This window comes from Heliangelus exortis, chromosome Z, assembly GCF_036169615.1.
Source record: "Heliangelus exortis chromosome Z, bHelExo1.hap1, whole genome shotgun sequence".
In the NCBI taxonomy this organism is placed as follows: domain Eukaryota; kingdom Metazoa; phylum Chordata; class Aves; order Apodiformes; family Trochilidae; genus Heliangelus; species Heliangelus exortis.
In genome coordinates, this window is record NC_092454.1 from 6,943,231 (window position 1) to 6,970,196 (window position 26,966).

Below are 26,966 nucleotides of genomic sequence, written 5' to 3' on the forward strand. Positions count from 1 at the left end.
GACTTGTACCTCTACCTGCGTAACTTTCTGGTACTTCCTGCAGAAGATATCCTTGTAGTCATCCATCAAGGCCTCAGTCAAGTGGAACTGGTTCCTATAGGTGGGATGCCCTTGGAAAGGTAGGGTGGATCTTAGTGTGGAAGATGTGACCCACAACAGAGCAAGGGGCGATCTTAACCACAACACTGCCAGACCTACTGGGAAGCAATTCCTGAGCTGTAAGGGGTCCAATCTAGCCTGAGTCCCCCTGCTTGTCAGAAGATGTCCTGTGAAAATGGCATTGACCCATCCATACCCTGAGGACATTTCCGAGTTCTCGTACAACCAGCTCTGCATCTGATTGTCATAGGAGCAGATGTGTCTGAAGTAGGACCTGGAGATGGCAAAGATGTCATAGGCAAAGGTCACGGACATATGATGAGGAGAAGAGAGGAAAAACTGGATTAAAATAAAAACATAAAAGCAAAGGTGTGATGACTGGGGATATCACAGCCCTTACAGTGGCTGTGAACAATTTGTAGCTCTCTGTCATCTCTGTCTCAGATATCTCCCTGTCTCATCCAGCTGTTCTCCTGATGTGGTGGCCTTGGCAGAGGGATTGGACCTGGCTTCCAAGAGTGGACAGAGGTGGAAGCGTCAGTGAGACACTGAGAGGCCTCACCCACAGCTCTGTATTCAGAGAGAAAAGAAGATATTACTATGGAAAACCTATCACCAAAAAAAAGGAGCTGAGAGGTTAGAGCTCATTAGTCAGTGATCTAGTCAATTCATCTCCCCTCCTCTTTTCCACCTGATCTTTAGAAGAGGCTGAGACAGAAACTTGCTTTTATTCAGGAGAAACAAAAATAAATAAATAAAAAAATTAGCTGAGCTTCTGCATTCCTGCTGAGCAGGAGCTAAACTGCCAGCTCATGGCAAAAAATATCTTCAGGGACATCTCTTGGGTTACCTCTGCACAAAGGCTTCCCTTCTGCTGGCCAGGGGATGGGATGCAGCTGTCCCAGTGGGAGCAGCTGGCCTATCATAAGCACAGAAGAGAGGTAAAGAAGGGAAAAATCCTCTCAGGGTTTCCTTGCATGCAAAATATAGGGTTAAAAAAAAGGATTTCCAGTGCATTTTGATCTGTAGGTGACAAATTCTTGCTGGCCCACCCTATTCCCAGGTAACCATATATCTAAGGATGAGAAGATACAGGACAGCTTAAACTCTTAATGCAAGAGACATTGCAGGAAAGCAGATGGATGGAGGCAACTCAAAAATCTGTTTTCCAAGGGTTCATGCTCACCAAGTCCAGGGGAGGTTTCTCCTCTGACAGTCCCATATCTCTGACTGTGACCAAGCACTGTCTCCTGGGAACAACCCATTCAAGACAGCATCCCATGGGAAAAGCTTTGCTGAACAGGAAGCATCCTGGTCTAGTGTCCCTGACCATGCAGGGAGGGTAGAAGTAGATGGTATTTTCCAACCCAACCCATTCTGTGAATCTATAATTTAACCAAACACTGAATCTCAAGATAGTGTGACATACCTGGTTTATGTTTGTATGTGTATGGGAGATACATTTGCCTAGTTGTTTTAAGTAGTTTGCTACAGTCCTTCTCCTCTCAGCTGATAAATTTGTGATTGAATGGATGGGTGCTTGTACAGGCTGTTGACAGGATGAAGTCTAGAATACTGCAGTGTATTGCACTTAGGAGATACAATTTTAAATACCATGTGTTAAAGCTCTGAGGAAGATGTGTTTTATGACCTTTTCAAGCCAGATGTTATGCCCAGGAGTATGTCTGTAGGTGACAGCATGGTCTTCCTGGGAATGAGGGCTCAAAGAGTTGTCTATAATTCTGGGAGATGTAAATTAAACAGCGACCCGGACTTCAAAGGGTAAGGGTGAATTTATGTAAACATTTTGGAAATGAGCTCTCTGTCCTGTTCATCACTGTATGAAGCTATAGAGTTAACTTCATTTTCCATTTCTAAAATATACCTCATGTTAGCTTTCTGATGCAGACTGATGCCCTGAGGAACCCACAGGCCTCACCGTCCTTCCCAAGCCTCCTGTGGGACGCATTCCCTCTGCCCAGGACCCCATCTGGGGGGCTACTAGTCCTTGCCTCAATGGGGCTGTACTATATAAGTCTCCAGCTCCCAACAGCCCTACCCAGACCATCCACAGACCCTGAAGATCATGGCCCAGCCTCAGAGAGGTGCATGGTGCCTGGGGCTCTCCCATATACATCCTAGGTGTCCTTACCTGTTCTGGTAGAACAGGTGCTGGCTGCCAGACCCTTGATTTACTGAACTGCCCCTGTACAATAAATGTGTTTGTAGGAACATGAGCTGCACCGAAGTCAGATTCTCTGGCGAAGCAACGGAGTGGTCTCATCTTCCATGCTCGGTCTCACAGCCAGGGTGAGGAGAAGCCCAGGAGCCCCTCTAAGACTCTCTAAGCAGGTACTGGGTCACAACCACCCTGGCATGAGACACAGGGATCCCTAAAATCTGCTGGGGTGTTCACCCCCACTGTGAGAGGCCTGCGAGCTTCCTTAACCCCGGTACAGAGGAGAAATGGGAACCTGTGAGTCTGTGTGCCGTCGAGCTCTGAGATGCTCCAGAGTGTATTTCTTACACTTGTTCAGTTGAAACTGTTCCACTTTGTATAAATAATTAAATACTCATTGGACTGGGGAGAGAAAGAGAAGTGATTGTCTACCTTACCAGTTAATTACATGAGGAAGTGAGTAAAATGCTGTGGTTTCTACTCTCAGATGGTTGCTGAAATAAGTTCTTCGGTACTGGTTGATGCATTTTGAGGCCCTTGTTATACTTCTTAAAGTTTTGAAATAACTGTTGGTGCTGTGGATTTTTTCCTTAAAATTCCCAAATCTTGTTATTTAGATAAGAAGTAGAAATGTTGTGTGTTGGTAAATAAAAAGCAGGAGATAGCTTTTATTTTTCAATCTTGATGATAAAATAAAAAATGAAAAGGAAATTGAATAAAAAAGAATTTTTTTTTCCAAAAAAAATTTACTGTTTAATGGAGGTGAGCTTATCTGTTAAATGGGTGAGTAGATAATCTATGGATATGTTTACAGCTTTCTTCTTTTGGAAATTTTGGAAATAAAGAGAAAAATCAAATTTACACGAACTCATCCTTCAAAAAAACCAAGCCAACACGAAGTAACAACAATAAACAAGCAACAGTTTGAAAAACATGGAACAGGCATACAAAATTTAAAACTAAAATATATTGATGAATTCACAGAAACCTTAACAATTTTTTTAATTTGCATTTATTCACCCCCTTTAATCTGCTAAAGTAACTTGAGTAAACATAGTTCTCAAGTTACCTAAGTTGTAAAGCTTAATTTTATCCTTTAAACTTAAAATTTAATTCTAGTCTGTCCAAGAAAGTGATTATATCTGCATGGAACTTCAAGCACTTTCCTAATCAACTGGCGTTAAGAGAACTAAAATACACAGATAGATTTCAACACTTTTTTAACTGAATGTAGAGAAACAGGATGAAATGTTTTCTTGTTACCAGGATCTGACCTTTCCTGGATTTTGATGAAAACTGAATTAGCAATCCTGATTTCATTCTCAATGAGCTAATCTTGTTTCAGTTCCTCCTGTTTCACATTATCTCTGTGGTTCTTAGATTGCCACAGTTTATTGTGACAGATTAGACCTATGTAAAATCTGATATGCATCTTATTGGCAGGAGCAGCGTGCAAGAGTCACTATCCATAAACTTCTGTAGAGTTGCCAGCCCTCGATGCTTCAGACATAGGCAGCCTGATAGAGAACTTTACTCCAAAAGTGTGCAGTATTTCACAGTTATAACTCCATCATGGTCAATTAGCCAGACATGTTCCTGGCTTTTATCTTCAAAAATGATGCTTCTTGATTATTTATGTTTCCAAAAGCTATTATTGAGTAATTCAGTGTAGTGAAGGACTTCAATAAGCTCTACCATTGTGACTGTAAATCCAGGTGTTAATACTCCCAGGTGGCTCATCATCTCACTGCAGATACCTAATAAAGTTGCCATTAGCTGGCAGTATACACTGAAGAAAGCTATACAGCCAGCTGATCTTCTCATTAAAGAAAAGGATACTGGAGAACACCAGGAAGATTATCTGAGTTGTCCAAGATCTTAAAGAAAGGAGGAGAAGGAACCAGAGAATGCCTATTTTCACAGGTTGCTTATAGGAAGAATAGTGAAAATGATAACCAACAACAGATGAAGGACAAAGAACCAAGGGTTTGTAGAAGAAGACCACAGTAGTCAGGTTGGTTTAGAAGTAAGGTATTGGTTCCCCAGTATTGCTTCTGAGAATAACTTTAAAAAACATTTGATTCTGATAAATTCAATGCAATTTGACTTATCTCCTGAAAAGATACAAGCCCAAAAGGCTTGCCATCTTTGGGAGAGGAAATCTGGGGAAAGTGAAGAAAATATTAATAAAAAAATTGTTGATGACTTTTTTGCTTGCTACTTGAATACATATTTGTATATATATTAGATTTAATATGGTTATTGTGAGAGCATCTTAAAATGTAATAATCTTGTTCATATGAGGTGCTGGGTGGATCTGCTTCAACTGATGAAAATGGTAACAAAAATTTCTACCTACTGGTACATGCTCATATTCAGAAACTGGAAAAGGACCTAAAATTGGAATGCTGTAAGTGTTCTGGGTATATCTGCTGAAATATAGTTTCCAAGAAATAACTGGTCATGCAACTCAGGTGGTAACTGGGGTACGCTCTGACTGGGGGAGAACCAGATGAGTACTGAATCACAAGTCAAAAGCTATCAGAATATGTGTCATATAGAGAATGACTTCCTAATCTGGTCTGACTTTATATCTTTACTTCAAGTGCTCAGGGGATGTGTAAGCCATGAGATTGTCACCATAAGCACAGCACAGCCACATTTCTGGTCGTTTTTTCCCCCTTCTATTTTTTCAGGACTCTTTTTTATTACCTGCAATAAACTGCTATGCTAAGTCAAGCCCTCAGAAGTGATAAAATGCCAGAATTACACTTTTTGTGCCATCTGAGTTTGCTGTCACTTACTATCATAGGCATGTACATTCCTGAGCACAGTTCAATTGAAAGCATTTGTTTTCAGAGTGGTCACAGTCTCATTTACTGTAAAAAGGCATGGTTCTTTGGAAGTTGATTAGGTTTTAACAGGGTGAGGAGTTTTGTGTGGAAAAATACACCCCCTCAAAACTTAAAAAAAAAATAAAAATAAAAAAAAAAAAAAAAATTCTGCAGCATCTAGAATCAGGACATGTGAAATCTGATTTGGTGAAAATGCAGTTTGTTTTCTTGGTTGGTATAAGGGGCCAATAACAGTAAAGGGACTGCTGCCTTTCACATTAAATAATTTTCTTTTCCTGCCACTGCAAAAGTGCACAAAGAGAGAAGTCATGTAAACCTCAGTAACTGAATGCAGTGAACTGAAATATTAGCAACACAAATTTGAATATGCTTCCACCTGCCTGTAGCTGTTGACAGAGTAGTTAACAAGAAGAACAAGAGAAACAACTGGAGTTGTTGGAATATTTTTCTTTAAAACATTTCGGGTAAAGACTGCAATAAAAATCTAAAGGAGTGAGCATCTGAGGCAAACTTTTTCCTGTATTAAAAACTCCTGGCCTCCAAACCTGCTCATTCCAGATGCACAGCTGGTAGCCATTGCAACAACAACTGTAATACTGTAATATCCTCCCATGTAGGCTGTTGCAGCTTGTCTGTTTTGCATCCCCTGTTGTGTCTTAGGCTCTTCTTTAGTTTCACTGTTTATCCTAAAGATAAATAGAGAACACATGTTATTTTCTGGATACTTATGCAGGTTACAGTAACAATTCTGCACTGAAGATATATTCATTTGGGACTATAAGACAGGCTAATATAGTATCTCAGGGCTAACAGATGTGTAATAAATTTTGACTTTTATTAATGAATCATCAATAAAAAATTAACATTCATTTATAAATATCGATTCAAAGACTGTTGCTCTGATATTATATACATATAAATACAGAGCTGGTGCTTTGAGAGCAGGACAGACCTTATATAAGAAACATAAATTGGAAAGGTCTTGTTTAGACCTTTGTGCTCAGTCATGAAAACTTCACAAGGAACAAACTCTGGATTCCTTGACAAAATCATTGTTGTCATACTCCAGCCACTATCAATTAGATCTAATAAAAACCCACAAATGTATTAAAAAAGAATCCTTAAACATGAACTATAATGTATTCAGCACTTTTCCAAAATGTTTATGTCACTTCGGTTTAAAAATGATGAAATGTTTTGAAGCATTTTGCTATGTATACATATTAGAAATCTGTCCCAGTGTTCTGATATTCCACTACTTCAACATTTACTTTCACCCCAAATTCGGACAGATTAAATCACTGAAAATTCACAGTTCATACAGAAGAATGTGATGTGATGTGAGGTTATTTTGTCTTTTGGGAAGGTCTCAGACAACTGGAAGTTGGACAATGTGACACCTATGCACAAGAAAGGACAGAAGGAGGATCCAGGGAATTATAGACCTGCCAATCTGATCTTAGTGCTCGTAAGGTTATGGAGCAGATCATCCTGAGTGCCACCAAGTGCCATGTAGAAGGCAACCAGGGCATTAGATCCAGCCAATGTAGGTTTAGGAAAGGGAAAGTCCTGCCTGAACAATCTCATGTCCTTCTGTGACTGGATGACCTACCTAGTGGATGTGGTCTACCTCAACTTCAGCAAGGTTTTTGACACAGTCTCCCACAGCATCTTTCTGGAAAAGCTGGCAGTTTGCAGATTGGAGAGATGCACCCTGGTTGGATATCCAGGCCCAGGGAGTGATGGCAAATGATACTGCATCCAGTCAGTGTCCAATGACCAGTGGTGTCTTCCAGGTATCAATAGTGGGCCCAGTCCTGTTCACTATCTTTATGTTGAATCCATCAACCTTGATGAGGGGATTGAGTCTACCCTTGGTAAATTCATAGATGACACCAAGATGGGGGAGATTGTTGATCTGCTGGAGGGTAGGAAGACTCTGCAGAGGAGCTTGGGAAAGCTGGGTCAATGGGTTGAGGCCAGCAGGATGAAGCTCAAGAAGACCAAGTGCAGGGTCCTACACTTTGGCCACAATAACCACATGCAACCCTACAGACTAGGGGAAGAGTGGCTGGGAAGCGACTTAGAAGAGAGGGACCTGGGACAACTGTTTGACAAACAGCTGAACATGAGCCAGTAGTGTGCCCAGGTGGCCCGAAAGGCCAATGGCATCCTGGCCTGTATCATGAATGGTGTAGACAGCAGGATTAGGAATGTAATTCTCCCCTTATACTCAGCACTGGTAGGCCTCACCTAGATTACTGTGTCCAGGTCTGGGCCCCTCACTTCAAGAAGGTTCTGGAGCAGGTCCAGGGGAGAGCAATAAGGTTGGTGAAGGGACTAGGGGAAAGTCTTTTAAGGAGAGGCTGAAGGAGATAGGGTTGTTTAGCCTGGAGAAGACTCAGAGGAGTCAGTCTCTACAACTAGCTAAAGGGAGATTGTAGTCAGGTAGGGGGTTGGACTCTCCTCCCAGGCAACTGGTGACAGGATGAGAGGGCATGGCCTGAAGTTGCACCAGAGGAGGTTGAGATTGAATATCAGGAAGTATTTCCTCATGGAAAGGGTGATCAGGCATTGGAATGGACTGTCCAGGGAAGTGGTGCAGTCAGCATCCCTGGGAGTGTTTAAGGAAAGTGCCATGGGCTAGCCAGTATGGTGGTGTTAGGTCATATGATGGACTTGATGATCTCAGAGGTTTTTTCCAGGCTCAGTAATTCTGTGATTCTGCAAAAACAGAGTAATGCAGTCTAAAGGAAGAGCTTCTATATTTGCACAGGAAACAAATCCAGCAGGTAAAACAGTTTTGATATTTCAACCTGTCTAACTCTCAGGTGCCAAATTGCAATTTATTGTGAAATAACTCTCTATTTCACATGCCATTTGAAGTCAAATCAACACTTTGAAATTCAATATTTTATTGTGACTTTTAACATGTGGTGTTTGTTTGGTTTGAAATTTCATTTGGGAAAAGCAAAAGAAAAATTGTCTAATCAAGACACTGTTGACTAAAAAATGCATTTTCTAGTTGGAAAATACTTATTTCTAAAGGATACTGTTTCAGTTGGCCAGTTGTATGCTTCTGACGCCTGGGTTTTTTTGCTCTATTTTCATGCCAACACGTCTGTGAAAGGAAGGTGTGGGTTTCTATGTAATCCAGGATGAACTTCAAGAAGAGAAGTATCACCCTCTGCATTTCTCATATCTCTTTCCTGGGGATTTCAGGAAGGTAAGAAAGTCTTCTTCATACTACAAAACTGACAGATCATGCTCTTACCTCCCAGTTACAGAATTCTAGTTGCAAGCAGAGATCAGTTTGAACTGGAGGACTCTAAGTGAGATTGATATAGGATGAAATATCAAATAATGATGTAATTGGTTCAAGAGAGCTCTGTATAGTGGATTGAAAGATCCAGTAACTGGCTCAGGAGCTACAGATTTATGGTTCTGAATGGAAAATGGATATAGTAAAAACTTAACACATTTTATACTCAGGGTCTTCACAGAGCACAGTCTCTGTCTTATTACCTACCTCTATGGCAAGCCTCAGAACTCTTTAAAAATGTCTTGAACTGGATTTGTGAGAAATAGACTATACTAAACACCAGTTTTAACTGTGATCTCATTTGTAAGATCCTCCACTTCCCCAAGTCACATGGATTAGGAAAACTACTACTTAGAGCAAAGAATTTTTCTAAGCAGGATATACACAATGTTGGGACAACAAAAGCTGCACAAGGTTTGATATGAGATACATCTCCTTTATGTGAGATAAATGTCCTGAGGACAACAAATTTGACAAAAGTCAACAGATGGCTCTTTTAGCTACCAGGACAAATTGTTCCCTAAGCTGCATGAGCAAGAACATAGGCACGAGATGGAAGGATGTGATTATTCCACTCTCATCAGCTCTAGTTTGGATATACCTGGAACAGTGTGTTCAGTTTTTGTTTGTTCCCTGTCCTAATTTTTGCTCTGAAAAGAGTCCAGAACTGGGACAACCAATGAAGATGGTTACAGGTCTGCAGAACCCTGTTTAGGAAGGGAAGTGAAAAAACTTCTTGCAGTCCATGAAATTTTAGGATAGGCTTCACAAAAAAGTGGCAGAATTCACGTCTTTTATGAATACTTCATCAACACCGGCTTGCCCGCTCTTGTTTTTTTCATGTTTTACTTGGAGTTTTTAAACTTTCTCTGTTAGCATATCTCCTCTTGAATCCCTATATATATTTTTTTCTCTTAGTAATTACACTTTGACTGCTTTAAACTTTCCAATATTAAGTGACTTTTGATTACTTACTGTGTCACATTAAGCACAAAATTTCTCTGTAGAAGTGAACTAACTTCACACTTGTACCTCAAATTAGAACTTGGACATCAGACATTTGAATCCTTGAGCTGTGGTTTATGCTTTTGATTTATATTGCTTTTGCTTTGCAGTTTTGGTTCAGAAATACTTACCTACATATGAATGCAAGTTTCCAAGCTTTAATGTCTACTCTTTGAGATATATGTAAATGGAAAACTATGTAATTTAGCAATAACACCAGAAAGAAACATATTATATAGTTGTATATGGTTTAGTGTGGTTCTAAGGATATATGCATATACTCTTCTGGAATTCCGAGAATTTCTTACAAGTTTTTTATCAGCTGCATATCAGCTGGCATAATAATTTTATTTCACAAGATAATTTTAGTTGCAGTAGCAAGTAAAGGAACATCAGCATGCCTTAAAATTTAGAATCCATTCAGCTATTCAGAAAACAATGAAATATTGTTCCTGACAGAAAACCCACAGCATTGCATGTGCTTATGCAAAACACAGCAGAGTCAGTGGAAATGTTTCAAGTTTGTTGGCAAAGCCAAAAAGAGTCATATAAAAGCAGGAGAGAGAAATTATGTAAGGCATTAACAAAATGATTCTTTCACAGAAGAAGGAATGATGTGACTACCTGCTTATTCAAAGACATCACAAAACAGAGTAACTCTCCTGATCTTTCTTGCAGTACCAAGAAGTCACAGAAGGATAAAACAGAATTATAGAAGTCAGTAATGCTCTGTTGATATACATTGTATCTGGTCATAGTTCTGAAAAACTGTACACTTACCCCTGAATAGAAGGCATGATTAGTTACACAGTGCGTTAGCAGGCTCAGTACCCAGAGTATTCATGCTGGAGTGATTTGGTGCAGGTAAGAAAAAGACATCTTAATCTTCATGTCCTAAACATATGGGTATACTAAGTTTTCTTATAACTGAAACTAGTTGCCAGATTTTTTTGGCAAGTTTTGTATTCAATTTGTTTGGAGTGCTACTTCCTGACAGCTACTATGGTTTACATCACTTAAATATTTTCAATATTTAATCTAAAAAAAGAAGCTAATCAGTTACTATAAAAATGTAAGGCAAAGCTATCTCACACTACAATCATTTTTTATATCTCAATGATTTACTTCGGTCTCAAAGAACTACTGAAAAAAAAAAAAAAGAAAAGAAAAAAATGAAAGTAGCATGGAAATGGCAAGATATTAATACGGGTAGTTTTATACAAGACTTTAAAAAAAGCCTCAAGCCCTAATCCTTTAACTTGTTCTTACAACATGATCCATTATGCCTTATGGATAGCAAACTATATGTACCAGTGTATTTATTAATGTATTGTAGTAGATCACCAGTCTATATTTCTTTAGCCCATCCTTGGTAACATATTCAGAACATTACTTAAAGCTCATTATTCACTGAAATAACACATGCAAAAGCGCAAGTTGGTTAGCTGTGATATTTTATTAGAGTGAGCATTTCGGGATTTTATTCTTAGTCCCTCATCAACATAAAACATAGTAAAGAGTTCATAAATCTAATTAAGGACATTTGAATAAGGAAAAATCACTGAATATTTAGTTTGGATGTGCAAGCCTCATGTACAAGCAAGCCATTAGAGGCAGTCATAAATGCCAATTGAAAAGCACTCAATAACTGCTAGTTGGTCTGAGTACAAAAAAGAAAAATCTAAATAGAATGTCAGTCTACAAAGATAGAAGTGTTTTGTTTTCCTGGTTGTTTGGCTGTTTTGTTTTGTTTTTTCTTTTCCTTCCCATCGTCTCCTTCTCCCACCCCTCCTTCTCTAAAGAAGAGCACTGGGAAACAAATAATAATTAAAATAACTAACTAAGTAATTTAATTAATTAATTAATCATTGTACCATTTTACTGGAATTCTGTTCAGATTTGGGTTGCCAAATGCTTACCAAGTGGGAAAATAATTTAATGTACCCTGCATCTTCTGAAACTGACCCAGTCACAAATGTAATTGCTCTATAATCTTTTTTTTATTATTATTACTCTAGGTAATATTTCAATTAAAATGTCCCCTCAGACTGCTCTAGTGTAAGTGATCTCAGGCTTCTCTGCCTTCCATAGCCTTATTGACTTGAAAAATAACAAACAAGTATAAATGACATTTACAGCTCTTAATTGGTGTCATTAGCAGTTCTTATTATTCAGCAGGACAACCAGTGGTCTTTTATTGAGAATTCAGTGATGCACATCTGCTTTGAACTCATCAGACTTAAAGGCAAGTAATGAAACAGATGAGTGACTTACAGACATATCCATCATTAAATGGTGCTTGCAGAAGATTTTTTTTTTTTTTTTGCTTAAAACAGATAACTTTAGGTTACATAATCTTCTTAGAAGGTTGAATGTTTCTATAACAGAAGTACATCTTAAAATAGTGTAAAATTATTAAATAATTAAATAATGTCTTAAATAATTAATGAAAACATATTTTTTATTATTTAACTTATTGTCAGCTTTAATTGTTATAATCTAGACCTTGACATGGGATTTGAATTGTAATAGCATGTATGTACAAAAGGCCTGTTGCTATCAGTAACATTTAAAACTGAAGAGTTGTTAGCTCCTTTGAGAAAGTACTTCCTGTCATTAAAATAGTTGTTCTAGATAGCCAAGCTCAAAGTTTTATTCTTCAAAACATCTTTATTAGGCATTCACACTGTGGTACCAAGGTTTTTCAGACTTTTAAATTTGTATTATAGACATCTTCATTTCTCCTGTGCTATATGCACAAAACCAACTAACCTTTTAGAGATACAGTTAATGAGTTCCACTAAGCTCTAGTGGAATTAAAAAAATAGAGAAAGATTAATCTAAATTTTTTTCTCTAGCATTCTTCAATGGGAGAGTCATGTAGGTTCTTTGTACAGCCTATAACACAACCTGGTGAAGGGCAACTGATTGTGTTTACCTTTGGAATGTATTTTAGGGTTTTCTGGATAATATCGTCAAAATAACCATGGACACATTCAGCAAACTAACACAGACTTGGTCAGTTAAGGGGGCTTTCGTATGTCCAGATTTATGACTTTAAAAATAGCTTGGTGATCCTGTAAAGTCAATGGGAAGAGGCTCAAGCAAGATGAAGAATGAGCTGTGGTACTAACAGATATTTCTATCAAACCAGAACAAAATGTTTTCACCACAGGTCTGAAATCAGCATCTCATTTTATCCTGTGAATTTCCTACTGTATCTTCTCATCTTTATGTATCTCTTTCTTAGTGTCTGATTCATCCCATGCATAAGAAACATTACCTAAATGCCTAAATTCTGCATTTTACTAAGTGACAACATCTAGAAACTTGCTAGAGCTAATCCATACTTTAAACACTAGTAGTGAGGTTCAGATAAATAGGTTTTGTGGAAAAGTATCTTGAAATGGATGTGTTGCTTCAAAAACAAGTGAAGGTCATGAAATCTGTTCATTCTGCGTAACACAGTAGTCCATGTGTGAATAAAATACAGACAGGTGTGAATAAAAAATAACAGACAAAGACACAGAAAAACCCTGCCAGAAATCTTAAGAAAGTTGTCTCATCTCTTTGGAGCTTTACGCTGTAGCAGATAAATTACCGCCTAATCATTCATTGTGTTACCTGTCAGAGTGCTAACTATTGCTCCATATGAAAAATCCATGCTGAGAATCCAGCTCAAAAAAGTCTGAGAGTTCTGTAATGAAAAGGAAACATTTGTTAAGCACAAGTGCTTTGTGACTCTCATATTACTTACCCAGAAAAAAACTCCTCTTGTTCAGCTAATTTGTAGTGATGTCAGGCTGGGATTTTCAAAGGTGCCTGAAGAAGTCAAATGACTGGTTCCTATTGACTTTGCAGCAACAATACTGATCAGAAATTTTTATATTGCTTTCGTTTTAATGAAGGAAAGAAATGAAGGAAAGTGCTAGCTAACAGATGGAAGAGATTCACTTTTCTTGGAACTTCAGACATCAGTGAATATTTTGCTGAATACATTAGCAAATGTATTCTTAGTAATAGCAGTAATATTAATAGTTATTATAGTCTACAGAAGTACGTTCAAAACATCTGATAGAAAGTAATGGTCTTCTCTATTTTGTAGGTGCAAAAATATGATCTGAGTCAGCAAACCTCTATGACTGCTCTACAGGTGCCCCCCAATTTGCCTACCATTTGCAAAAAAAAAAAAAAAAAAAAAAATACTAACAATGCATCAGGTATCACAAAAAGCACGAGTAGTGTATTTCATCCCAAATCATCCTTTTGTAACCATTAAGATGACTTCCAACCTTGGCCATTCTATAATTCCATTATGATGAGCAGAAGCACAATCCCGCTTATTTCTGTTTCTCAGTTACTTTCCCATAACTTAGCCATCTCAGAAACATCTAAATGAAGGGATCACCAGAGACCACATAGAAAAACTCTTGTCCTACGGTAGATTCAACAAAACATGTATTGATTAAATGTAGCTTGATTAAACTTAATTTCATTCTTGCTATTAGTATGTTTCCACATGGATTTAATGATCTGAAAATTCATGTATTCTCATGAGACCCCACCTGCAGTACTGTGTCCGGCTCTGGAGCTCACAACATTGGAAAGACATGGAGCTGTTGGAGTAAATCTAGAGGAGAGGCACAAAGTTGACTAGCAGGCTGCAGCATCTCTTCTACAAAGAAAGGTTGACAGATCTGAAGTGTTCAGCCTGGAGAAGAAGAGTTTCAAGGAGACTTAATAGTACCTTCCAGTACCTTGAAGCTACAGGAAAGCTAGAGAGGGATTTTCACAAGGGCATAGAATGATGGAACAAGGGAGAATAGTTTTAAGATGAAAGAGGAGATTTGGGTTAAATATTAGGATGAGGTTTTTTCCTGTGAGAGTGGTGAGACACTGGAATAGGTTGTCCAGGGAAGCTGTGGATGTCCCTTCCAGAAGTGTTAAAGGCCAGGTTAGGTGGGTTTTAGAGCAATCCAGTATAATGGGAGGTGTCCCTGTCCATGACAGAAGGGGTTGGATCTAGATGATCTCTAAGGTGCCCTCCAACACAAACCATTCTATGATTTTTTTTTTCTTTTCCTTGTTTTCCTCATGGGATAAGTATCTTGAAGTTGGCTCCATGTCATTTTAAATTAAACTTGTCCTCCTTTATTTTATGTCTTATTAGGAGGACAAACCTATAGGAAAGCAGACTAATAAAAATGAGAGTATTGTTAAGAACAATGTAACGATGCACAGCAGTAGTCAAAATGTCTCAAGTGAAATCATGCTATTTTAATTATTTACTTAAATCAGGCAGAACTGTATCCAGTAGATAGCCTTACTCCTTACATCTAGGTAGAAGACAATTTATACTTTCTTCTCTTATATAGAAAAACGGTTGAGAGAGGCTTAGTTTATGTAATGTGAAATGGTTTAGCTGATGCCATTTAAGGCAAATGGAGTTGTTGCAGAGATGAAGACTGACTGGAAGAAAAAAAAACATAGTGAAAAATGCTGAAGAAGCTAAAATCTTTTTCATTCACTACCATAAAGGTAGAATACTCAATATTAATAAAATAAAATAAAATAAAATAAAATAAAATAAAATAAAATAAAATAAGGGTATTTTATAGGCAACCCCTTAAAATGAGAGTTGAACACAGTATGGAATGAGGGTTCCTTTTTTCCTCATGCATTTTATATACAACTGAGTTGATTGTGTTCATCTGAATCATAGAATTATTTATAATCATAGAATTTTTAGGGATAGAAGGGACCTTTAGGATCACATAGTTCCAATCCCCCTGTCATGGGCAGGGACACCTCCCACTAGATCAGGTTGCTCAGAGCCCTGTCCAGCCTGCCCTTAAAAACTTCCAGGGATGGGGCTTCCAGCACCTCTCTGGGGCAACTTGTTTTGGTGTCTTCCCACCCTTATAGTGAAGCACTTCTTCCTAACATACAATCTTCATCTACTAGTTTGAATCCATTCCCCGTAGTCCTATCACTACCTCACATCCTAAAAAGTCCCTCACCAGAATTCCTGGAGGATACTGGAAGGCTGCAATAAGGTCTGCTTGGAGCCTTCTCCTCTCCAGACTAAGTAACCCCAACTCTCTCAGTCTGTCTTCATAGGAGAGGTGCTCCAACCCTCTTATCATCCTCAGGGCCCTTCTTTGGACAGGTCCCTCCTGTAAAAGGGGGCCCAGAACTAGACACAGTACTCCAGATGAGATCTTATGAGAGCAGAGTAGAGGGAGAGAATCACCTCCCTTGACCTGCTGGCGACGCTTCTCCTGATGCTGCCAAGGACCTGGTTGGCTTTCTGAGCTGCAAGTGTACACTGACAGCTCATGTTGAACTTCTCATCCACCAGCACCCCTTAGTCCTTTTCCTCAGGGCTGCTCTCAAACCAGTCACTGCCCAGCCTATATTGGTGAAAACACTTTTAAACTGTTCTTTCTTCAGCAAGGGAAAAAGGGCTGGATATATAAGATATTCCACTTGTGGTATGCAGTACCACAGATTCTAGAGGAAGTCAAAGAAATGATGAAGCCATGTAAAGATATTAGTATTCTTAATAGAGTATGGTTACCTCTTAAATTTATCAGAATCCTTTTGTGGTGAATATACACAAAGCACTAAACAAAACAAAAAAACCAGACAAACACCACCCTCTCTGGCCCTCACCACAAAACCTTCTGTAATGGAATTTATGGTCTAAACAGATAGTGTAAGTAGAGAAGCCATCATTATCTCAATTTTATTGATGAACAGCTTAGTGAGCAGCAGAAGTGCAGCTGCAAGTCTGCATTGAACCTAGAACTTCTGAATTATTATCATCTGATGTCTTAACAGAACAAAATTGTCATGAAAAATGACATGGACTTCCAGTGAAAGACCAGAAGTTAAGGCTTATCCTTGTCCACTAAGTATTCTAACCATTTAAGCATCTGAGTATCATCTGGTTTCATGTTGATTACAGAATTATTACACTTTGGCTGGATAACAAAGGGTGATCTTGCAAATGGTCCCTGTCTGCTCTCCCTGGAAGTAGTGTGCATGTGTGTTTGTTCTCCATGTCCTTAGACAGCAACAAAGCAATTCTATTGCAGTGGGAACTTGTTCAGAAACTGTTAAGTACCAATATGAGGATCTCCTCAGATGGCTAAATTTACTGTTAACAGTACAACAGAGATAGAGGCAGCCCCCAACAGTAATTCTAGATGGCAAACAGCACCAGAGGTAGTCTAACCACCACAGTTGTAAAAATGATGAGCAAAGGATGGGAGTGACAGTTGGGAATATCATTACAGTGGCTAGATCAGATGTGACTGAAGATGTAATGATGCGATTGTTTTGTTACCATGCATGGTATTAAAGACAGGTTCACTCTCGTTCAAGTTTTTGCCTTCTTTTTCCTTTTCTACAGTCTTAAATGAAACAGCTGGTAGCCCAGCTCTGGAAGCAGAGATTAGATTCTGCTGGGACAACCTCTTGATCTGAATCTTTGTGTTAATTGCCAAAAGAGCTAGGAGCCCTTACTACATCTGTCATCTACAGGGATTACTACAACTCACTTATGTAGCTCGCATGAAGGGTAAAACTCTTACAGTGAAAATACCTCAGTTTGTAATGGCTAATACAAAGTTGTTTGAAATATTACCATTTCAAAGTGTGTGGCAGAATGCCATTCAAAATAGTATATATTGCATGTCACAATAGGACATTGGGATAGTAGCACATGGGATTACTAGAAATATCTATAATGGAAATAGAAACCCTAGAAATAATGAGTGAAATGTTACGATCGGTACTTTGTTGTCACATCATGATAAAATACTTCCCATTCAAATTGTACTGGGTTCACATGAGATTACCTTTTAAATCATTAGGACTCAGTCATTTTGTATTTAAAAAAATTTAAAGAGCTGGCTCAGGAGCTATCCAAACCATTAAAGCAGATTTAATCTAGTCTTTAAAACTTCAGGACATACCACAAGCATAGAAAAGAATGTATAGTAATAAACTTTTAAAGGAAGAATAAATAAGCTAATGCAAGCAATTACAAGTTTCATTTAGATTAGAAGTAAAATGATGGACCACTTGAGACAAACCTGAACTAACAACGAATTAAAGGAATGTAATATATTAATGCCAGTAAATATCCGCAGTTTGGAAATAAATCCCTTCAAACCACTTTAGGTCAATGCTTCTATGAAAAGAGTGATCCAATTCAATAAAGTAATGATGTTGAATAATAATGTAACTTCTTTAAAAAAGTTGAATTTTATACAAGAAACTAAAAAAAAAAAAAAAATAAAATCCCACCGCTTTTAAATTATATTGAATTTTAAAAAAAATGGTTTATAACCATGTCCCACAACTTAACTGTAAATGGGGAATTAATACTAATAAGTTGTGTTTTGACTGGGCTCTCCCTGGCATTGATTTTTGTCTCTATGCTAGTAAACATTTTATCAGAAAGGTGGAAGAAAACATAAAATCATTACCAGTAAAGCTTGGAGTTGATACAAAAGCTAAAGGAATGATAAATAATGAAGAATACAGGCCACTGATACACAGTGCTCTCTGTCTCAAATAATCTGTGGACAAGGATGCTATTATACTGAGATATATGAACAAGTTATTCTGGCATCACATATAACAAGTCAGCTGATTCATGATAACTATCCATGGGAGTAGTCTACCCTGCAGAAAATCAAGGATGTCCAAATCAGTTTAGTTTGGTGAAAGGAAGGCTAAGCAAAGTCAGCTTATCTTACACTTAACACAGATTTATTGTACCCAATGGAGCAGACAGTAGAGATCAGCTGACATGCAATAATATGTTTTGTGTCTAGGCCTGGTGCATATTTTCATTGCAGCTAACAAGAAGCAATATATTTAGAGAAAAGCATGTTTGTTGTAAATGAAGAAAATAGAGTAAAAAAAAAAAAAAAATAAAAAGAGTAATACTATAAAACTCAACTAGTAGACAAGAAGAAGGAAAAAGTGGAAATTACCAGTAGAGAGATTTACATTTCTGTGGTGAGAGTTATTAACTGTTAGAATGACAAGATTTATATTGGATTCTCCATTGCTGCTTTTTTTTTTAGCAAGATTTGTTTTTCTCTAAAACATTTTTCTCTAAGAATCACTGCTATTAACTTGAAACAGAAATTTCCTTTTCTGTTCTCTGAATCCTTGTCTGTTCTGTGAAGCAGTGTAAACTCAGAGATACTGTCTCAGTTATACACTCTTGCCAGTGATGTGTCTGCCATAAAGTAGTTGATGAAAAGTTGGCAACTAACAAGAAAAACAGAATACATTCTCTGAAAGAAGTCACAAGGATTGTAGTGGTGACATGGAAAAATGTAAAGTTTTACTTGCCATTCCAATAAAGGAAAACTGAAAATAAATTACAAACAAAACTACTCTCTGATGTTTGTTGACTGTAGAAAAATGTAGGCTCCATTTGAGGTTATCTAATTTATCTGAACCTATGAAAGATACAAATCCTTATTTTATAGAAATTTACTGAAAATAATAGTATAAATAACAACTCCATCTGAGAAAAAAAGAAATTTTGTGAGCTTTTCATGGAATTAAATTCCATTGTCATTCAAGAAAAAAGTAAAACCAAGACATAGAGATATTATTATGTAATTATTATAATAATTCCTACATATATTGCATTCATGCTTCACCAGCTGAAGAATATTTCTTAGATAAAATTGAAGAATGGAACCAGCTTTTATTTTTAGATTTTAAAGAAACCTCTGAAAACTCACCTTAAATATCAGAAGTCATGCAGGTTACCAGACTGCTAAAATTATGTGTTAGATTTATTTTTTCCAGTTTATATAATTTCCATTAAATTCAGAAGTGTATATAAAAGAACATATGCCTTTCACCTCAATATTACTACTGAATTTTGAAGTTTCTCCTCAGTCTTCTTACACTCATCCTGGTAGCTGGTGGAGAAACAAGAAAAGACCTTATGCCTGTCTTGTATCTTTCATGTGAGATGAATCATCCTTTAAGTATGGTTAGCTTTATTTTCTGAAGAGTTAATTTACAAACTTCAATAGAGGAATATACATAACAAAAATAAACTAAAACCACTTTAAAACAGCTAGCTATCCTTACACTGACAGGTCATAAATTTTTCTGTGTCTTTAGTAGCTGAACCTGTGAGAAGTTGGCAAATCATGGAGGCTTTTTGTTCATTGATAGTGGTCTCAGATCCTGTTTCCTTATAAAATTACAACCAATAATCTCTAGTTAAAGCAGGGGCTACAGTAAAAATGTGTATATTTTGTACGTGAAATCTGATAGCATGAAAATAGATTTCAAGATGAACATACATGTGATTAGTTAGAACCTAGTATAACATTGAAGCAAATAGCATCAAAAATCTGGTCTCAGAATTTCATGTTAACTTCTGTAAATGTTTTATTTTTCTCATGAATACTGGTTGTTTTCACACGCATTTTGTAGGAAAAAAAATTAAATTATTACATTTTTCTTTGCTAATGTCTCTTTCAAGGAGTATTGTATTTTTTTATATATAAAATATATTTGACTTTTATATATTCTTCTAACAGAACAAATTTTAAAAAACCCAAAGCCAAGCACTTCTGAATGTTGAAGAAAACTTAAAACAGTTTTTATCACTTTCATTATTTTTACTTTTTTCAGGGAAAAATAAAACATTTCTGTGTCAGCCCTAACAAAATGCCTGACAGGTCTGTGACAGGATGTCACAAATCAACATCCACAGCAAGGAATGGACTTTTGAACCTATTAAACTCACAGTCTTTGGCTTTGAAACAACAGTCATCATCATTAATTGTTGTTATTGCACTGCCTGACATTTTCAAGAAAATAAAAAAGACACAGAGGATTTCATGAGAGTCATACCCGGTCACCTTAAGACAAAGAGACTTCTTTCACTTTTTTAATTAAAATATTTCTAAACAAAATCTGAAATGCAAGATCTGAGAGACAAATTAAGTGCCCACCTGCCATCTGCCTTTAAAACTTGTTGTTTCTTACCTTTTGCATATATTTCAACATCTCTGTGTCAGGAAAAATATTTTTTTTTCATTTTTTATTTTTACATTTTTATTTTTATTTTATTTGTACAGACAGAGCAAGGAACTTGCCCTCTACTAGGACTTGTAGGCTAAACCACAGAAGAATAAATTACAAGGACAATGCAGGAGAGTTTTTCCATAGTTTTGGGATCTGCTTTTTTGTATCCTGAAACACTGCAGATATAGGAGTTTGACATTTACAGGAAACTTTCCATAGATTATTCTGAGTATTTTTATACATAAATTGAATACTCAAACAAAAAATCCATTTCATAGTTCAGACAAGCTAATAACACCATTCAGAACATAGGAAGAGAAAAAAAAATGTAATTGAAGCGTAATGTGTTTGTTTCTCTCAAGTCTGAGAACCTCAAATAATTAGTCTAAAAATCCTGGATGTAATCTGAATTTGCCACCTGGAATCCCTATCTTAATCAACAAAGAGAGCTATGCACCTCCAACAGACACTTCATCTTCTCCTATGAACCCTAAGTAGAATGGAATGAATAACAATCAGAAGAGAAGCAGACTCTTCAGTTATTTTGACTACAGCTGACATCATAAGCATAAATTAAACTTTTAATTTTGGTGGTCTGGGTTTAGGGAAATTGAATTTCCTTTTAAGCTTTAACTTTAAATATTTGTTCCTGGATACTGTTTTCTGAAATTATGTAATATTATTCAACCAAACTAGAAAACATTTATGAGTTCTTGGTGCAGGTATGTTTTCTGCTGACTTGTTGATTACAATTTTTTTTTCTTTAAATGTCTAAGTTACTACACTAGTTAATTATTTGTCGTGATTGTGCCCACACATCACAGAACACCAAAAGCTCAGGCTGCACCTGTTCAGGTTGCAAAATGGTTGTACACAAGAACTCATGCTCCTTAGGTTATTGTATTATCAGTGGAGAGAGAATAAAGCAACAGAGAGAGAAAGACATACTTCGGTGCATGAAACTTATAAAAAAAACATTTATCAGAAATGTTTTATGAAAAGCTGTGTTAAGTTTCCAGGTAGTCATCTTTTTAAGATTGTATATTTTTACCTTTTTCAAAAATTTATGTAGAGTATAACACAGTGAAAAAATTCTAATTATTGCTTGTCTACTACTTGTTTTGCTAGGAAAAATAAACATAAAAAAAAAATAAAAATAAGGGAATAGCAAATTTATATTTCTTGTTATTGTTCTTATAGCTCACAAACTTTCCAAAGTTTAAAACTTCTGGGTATAAACTCTTGAAAAGTATTATTTTAAAATCACTGATCTTATTTTCTTCATTGATTGATTTCCTCTTACCATAGGAGACAGAAAAGACTCATTAGGCCATCCAGATTGTCTTAACAGTGAGCCAAGATTGATTGATCCTTACATTACATCTCTCAGGCATTTGTCATGATGAAGCACACCCAGTTGTGAAACTTGCCATGGCCAGCATATCACAATCATTATGATATATTGCGTATACTCATGCAATTGTTTATACCACCAGATTTTTACTTTGCAAAAGCAAAACAATCCCAGAGTTGCTTCTGACCCATTTGGACCAAGTTAGAAGGCCTGTAGCTCACCTTCTCCTTTTTGGAAACTAAAATGTAGGATGAGAAGCAACAAGGTGAAGTGCTGGGTGCTGATGTCATCTTGCTCTGGAATAATATTGCTCTGACATGCTCCTTACCCTTTTGTTTTAAATCTAGACACAGTTACCTGGAAGGTGTTAGAAAAATGTTGTATCAACCTGTGTTTATACTAGAAAAAGCTTAAAATATTCAAATTTAAAAAATTTGAGCTCCAATCCCATCGCCTAAATGAAAGCAATGGTACCTTTTTACTCATCCTTCTATATTTCTTGAACCTCAGAAGTGAAGGTCATTTATAATTTTGTGACAATTAATCCCTTATAAAAATATCTTCCCTATTTCTACTCTGTGTGTGTGTGTATTGTTTTCAAAAAATTGTTTTAAAATCCCAGCACTGTGTTAAAATCTCAAGTCTACTCCTTGCCAGATCACATCAAGGATGTGCACATAGGAGCAACATTTTTCTGCCATTTCAAACATTTTGGTCCAAATATTTTTTACTTTCTTTCTGTTTGTATGTGTGCATTCATAAGTGGTGAGACACTGAGCAAGATATCATTTCACTGAGATGATCTGTAGTCTATACTGGAATGAAACGTTAATAGTTCTCATTGAGCAAGCGGATTTCAGTGTGGTGTACTTTCTTAGTATCTTTTTCTTTCGTATAAAGATTGCATGACAACAATATCCTAACAAAAAACATTTTACTGAGGGGAAAAAATATTAGGCAAGAAAATTCAGACTCACTTCCAGCCTTGAACCAATTGGCAAATCTCCATATATGTTTTGGTGTGTGTTAAGAGCACGTGTCTGTCAGAAATAGACACCTTGCACGATTCCAGCCAAGATTTCATGCAAGCACAGAGGAAGTTGTGAAGGGTACTTGAATCCTCTTTCCTGTACCTGGCAGGTCTAAATTCTGTAACCAGGATATCAAATTCTGATACTGGTAATAGTAGAACCCTGTTTCCAAAGATTTCTGATGGTGCAGAACTCCTCTTTGTTTGGGATGACAGTCTCTTAGCAACAGCTATTAGTGAGCAGCTGCACACCCAATCAAATGGTGAAGTTGGACAATCTCTTTTGTACATGTCTTGAAGAAAAATCCATTGCTCAGGAATATAAAACATATTGACAATTATACACTCACCCCGAATATAACTTTTCCCTGCAGTTCTGCAGGCAGGTTGGCTGCACTGAGAAGTCAGCCTGAACACATGGAAAAATCAATTTCATAAGAGATATATCTGTCATGATCCATTGCATGATAGTGGCCTTTTATGTCTATTTAGGTAACAGAAAAATTAAAGCTATAACTTTTAATTCCTAGTGATATTAGCAGTAAAATAACTCAACAATTAAAAATTTTCCTTCTCTCTATGTCTTCCTCTTTCTTCATTGACTGAATATAATAATCATCCAGGAATGACCTTGAGAGATGGGATTTTATTCGTGGTTTAAGTGCCATTAGCAATATTTTTTTTTCAGATAGCAAGACACTTAGGTAGTTGGCAAAAAATGTACCGATAAAAATCTACTCTTGGCTACTCAGTAAATTGCATTGCACTATCTTCTTGCCAGCTGAGGGTGAAGAACATTGTATATTAAAAGATTTTCATTGTGTAATAATGTGAACACCAGCAGCAGTAATTATAAAATCAATAATTCGTAATAAATATGTCCTCCTTATATAATTACTAAATGATTGCAAAACCAATATTATGCACTAGTTAGAATGGAAAAGGTTGCTGCTAAAGACTTTCTATATTACACATTATTGTTCAACTCTTAAACACCCTTGGTCAAATGAAGCATAGCTTCAGCCTCATCAGAATTATGCTAAATGCTATTTCAGTTTGATCTCCTTAAGATGTATTTGATTCATGGAAAAACTAATTACCAGATTAAAATGCAACAAAAAGTGACTTAAATGCACAGTGCTAAATATCATTTATTGTGAACTCAGAAAAAAAAGGAAGATAGTTTCTGTCCTGTAAAATATTAAGGGTTTAGATATTTTTTATTATTATTTCTTTTCTTTCTTTACTTTCAGACTGTGTGCTTTCATTCTCCAGGAACCCAAATAAACCTCAAAATCTTATCATTTGTATCTGTCTTTACATTTTTCACAGGCTTTTCTTTTTTGCCTCAAGTGGTAATTTCTGCAGCTGAGATAACAAGGAAGCTAGGCTTTTTGTGGGTTTCCAATGTTTCAGGGTACTCTTACTCTTCAGCAAGAGGGCCAAATACTTTATAATTTTAGTCATACAAATCGATCCTACATATGCATATACACAGTCTCAAAAGTTATTCATTAGGACACCTGACACCACACACTACCTTCCTTACATTATCTGAAAAAACACAACTTTTTTTTTCTCTATTTATTTCTGCATTTGGTGTTCATACTTTTCTGAACCCTGGAGAAAGATTCATCTGACCAGCTATGGATCTCTGCAGTACACAGATCTGTTTCTGAGCTAATCACCTCAGTTTCCACATAGTAATAATAATTCAGAAAATGAAGTCTTATACTAAATATAATATCTGAGAGATGCCAGATGAACTCAATCCTAAAGTTGTTTATTTCTCCTCATAGAGGATTTTACGGTGAGTAATTCAGATGTAGATTTTGGCATTGTGTATGAATCCCACCCCCTGTATCTATTTGGAGAAAGTGTTTTACACAATGCAATCACTACTGCTTGTATAACATACTCTGTTTTCTTTTTTCACTGCTTCCCAATATGGTTAATCACTGAATTTTCCAGTGGCTTTGTCATAAGCTGTTCTCTTCCAACTCTTCCAAATGGTATTCACCTATCTTCCACAAAGATCTTTGCTTGTCTTTATATGGAAATTTGTGATAAAAATAACCTTTTGGCAAGCCAGCTCCATCTGCAAATATAAAAAGTTCACATTGCTTCTTAGCCTAGAATAGATAATTACATACAATGGAGGGTGTTAAAACTGAGTAAAAATAGGACAGTATCCAATAATAAAAAGAAAATATTCCTGCTTGAAAAAACAAGATGCAATAAAAATCAGGAAGTTGTGCTGCCAGATCTCTTCTCTTTACAGAGTGGTTTTATAAGAAGATACTGGCTAGCTATTTTAGAGATTCAGAAAGTTTTAATGATTATTGAAGTTCTCAAACACTCATCAAATTTAATATATTTGATTTTGTACAAGTCAGTTTTGGAAGATGTTATCATCCCACTCTGCATTTTGGGCATGAAGATTTGAAAAGATTAAGAAATGCATTCAGTCTTGCTAATACAAATACCTAAATTAGCACTGTGACTCATACAAAGTCCAAGATCAAGCCAAATCTGTGATTCAGGGTGCCTGTGCTTGGCATACCCTGGGTCCATGCATTAACAGCCAACTTGTGACCACCAAGTTAACCTTCTGAACTGTGCCCAGTGTAGTCTACATGAGGACTAATAAGGCATCTGTAGCAAACACAGCATTAAATCCAGCTCTCTGGTTTTGCCAGCTTCCACTCTTCAAAAGAATCAAGGTGAAATAATGGATAAGGTCTGTGGTTAATTCATTCCTTGTATTTCTTGTTGGGCTGTTTATTTCTTAAGGGATTCTTGAAACTCTAAGTTACTTTATGAGTAATATTTCTTTTGAGAGCTGATCTGACATGAACCCAACATTCATGAGGGAAATTACGTACTAGGGATTTAAAATTAAAAGTCTGGAATCCACAGAAATAATTCATGTCTAAGGCCATCTGTAATATCCATATCAAAAGACACAGTTCTTATCAGTTCAAGCTCTTACATTTTTCCCATGTTTGAGGTATTTAGATGATTTCCAGTCTAAAAGTACCTATGACAGTTCCTTATTCATGCAATCCAAATATTGTTCGTAGTGGCTCTTTCTAACACTTTATAAGTACTTCACAATGTGAATATTTTGGTGTAGTGGGCAATATTGTAATTTTATTTTTCAGAGTAGAATACATGCATGGGTATTCTTAAATGTCTACATGAAGAGAAATCAAGGTGGTGTAGGAAAATATAACTTTTGCTGGGCCAAAAGGAAGATGGTTCTTGTCCTGAATCAGAACTTCTTATGGACAGTGGTAAATTTTTAGGTAGAATTCTGCCTGGGAATTGCAGTTTATCAGTTGCTAAGCCATATTTGGAGTCATAAATGCTTAAGGTCCTAAGAATAGGTTAAGGCTAATTCAACAGCTTCATTCAAGACTTGGGTGGAATGTTTTTTTTCAGTTCTCTTTCTTTCTTTCTTTTTTCCATAATCTTGTTGGGAAAACATTGAGTGCAATTCAGTTACACTCGTACCTTCAAGTTAGCCAAGAAAAGCCACCTTAGATCATACAGCCAACCATGATAGAAGATAAAGGCCTCTACAACATTTCTGTCACAGGTTACATTGTAAAACAGAAAGCACAGATTGACTAGGTTGGCTTAAGGGAATTTACCTCCCTACTCCATTAGCTCCACTCACTGAAGTGTAGTTTGTCAAGGATTTATGAACACACAGAAACCTCATCAGAGAAGACTTATGATCTCTGTGCCACATACATGCGCCACTGAGTCAATGTGTGCATGTGCAGTATGTTTGATATACTCACAGTATGCCTGATTTATTTTATGCTCTTTCATATTTTTCTCTGTAATTTCTTCATCATTCTGATTAAGACTCTCTTTGTTCTTACTGTTGTACATGTGCATATTTCAGAACAACTAAAAGGCACAGGCTATAAGCAGAAAAGACAGGATAAAATTCTGTCCCAAATGTCACCCAGGAATCCAAATAACATAATCAAAGTTGTCCTTCTGGACAAAAATGGTAGTATTCT